Source organism: Lepisma saccharinum, unplaced genomic scaffold, assembly GCF_977018435.1.
Source record: "Lepisma saccharinum unplaced genomic scaffold, izLepSacc3.1 HAP1_SCAFFOLD_547, whole genome shotgun sequence".
Lineage (NCBI taxonomy): Eukaryota > Metazoa > Arthropoda > Insecta > Zygentoma > Lepismatidae > Lepisma > Lepisma saccharinum.
This window is the reverse complement of record NW_028143227.1, coordinates 146,424-148,319: the sequence shown is the minus strand read 5'-3', so window position 1 is coordinate 148,319 and position 1,896 is coordinate 146,424.

Below are 1,896 nucleotides of genomic sequence, written 5' to 3'. Positions count from 1 at the left end.
AGCTAATATTACGAGGAAATGAGGTTGATTTTTTACTGTTTCACAAGAATGCTATCTTTTATACACCCAATATTTGATTTTTCAAGTAACTACATGTACCAGAAGTACTTACAGGTCAACTCTAACTACACTTCGATTTATATAAATGTGGCAAGAACTATATTTCTGAGGAAGTACGCAAAAGCAGATTACCCGATTAAAGTATCTGAAAAACAGATTTTTCTATGTAAGTATATTTTTATTGACTGGATTATTTAACAGATCAAACAGGAGGACTGCAAAATTCATTAAATGTAGTTCTATAGTATAGGTGGTTTCAGAGATATAAAAAGAACAAATATAAGATTTCGCTTTTTTTTTGCTTCTGAGGCTAATTGCGACGCTAAGGGTAAATGGCGAGGAAATGTAACGGAGGAGAAACAGTCCAAAAAGTTATGGGCTGCATGTAAGTTAATACCACAGAGGTATTACAGTAGGTGTAGGTTCTACCACCAGAACATTTCTATTATAATAATACTGGTTATGCTGTACTGTTAGTAAAGATGCTGATATTTGAGAAATTTAGAAGCTTATTTGCAAAATTTTAAGATAAATAATAATCTGTTAGACTGTAAACATATTTTATATCCATTCTGCACAAGATCCGATGACAAAATTTAAAAATTGTAATCGCCCAGACAGGGACTCGAACCCTGGACAGACAGGTTAAAAGCCTAACGCTATACCAACTAAGCTATCTGGGCACAAGGTATTCTTTTTTTTGAAAAGTTAGTTATGTTAAGAAATATATTGAAACACCTGAGAACACTTTTGGTCTGGTTCGACAGAGAAGGAGACAACATTTCCAAATTTTTACAGACTGGGTGTATTTTTCCACTATAGAGGCCTTCACTATATGTAATTCGAAACGCTAAAGTTCAGCTAGCTTCCAAAATTGAGGTAAAGATTGTGTTTGGCGAGATTAACAAGTTACAATTATATCCAGTTACGGACAAATAAAGCTAAAACTCTCAGATTTACTGTACTAGCCAAGTTTTAGTAACATTTTCCTTCACTATAGTACAAGTACCAAAGAAATAGATATATTTTATTTATAATTTGACAAAATGTACTAGTATTTAATTCACAAAGTTAGGTAAAAAACAGTATTTTTTAAAAATATTGTTACTGCCTTCAAATTTTATGTTATTTATCCACTAACAACTGGTTTACACTGTTTGGCATTCTTTAAATAGGAAAAGAAGGAATTATTTGTTTAGTATTTATACTACTTTATATTTATTTAAGAAAACAATTCTACAGTTTAACTTAATTTTTAACAAATTGTTACTAATTTATATATCAAAGTTATGTTATTTAGAGTGTATGAAGGCGTGTAAAGTTAATATTTGTACTTATCAGTTCAACTAACAATTATATTTTACACACAAAAGATAATGTTTACAGTTAAATTACTTGAATCAGAGAATAATATTTTACAGTAATTGATTCATTCAGCACTAGTCAGTACTTTTATGCATCAGAAAGTTTTTTTTAATTTTCTATTACGCATGCTATTTTGGGCTATTCTTAAAATGTATTTCTAGGGCAAACTGGTTTAATTTTCTGCATATAATGCAAAGTTGACAGTTTTCGCACAATGCATTGTACATTTGTTATATTCTCTACTTACAATCCAAATATTATGCTTATTTAATGTATAACTAACTAACTCTCTAGCCTTCTTAAACCCGAATGTTCATGGCTGCAGCAACACATGCCTTTCATCTGTCCCTGTCCTGAGCAAGATCTATATACTCCTTTCCTTCCCTACCAATTTCCTTTAGGTCCATCTCTACATTATCCCTCCATCTTTGTTTTGGTCTTCCTATTGATCTTTTACCATCAGGTTTCCCA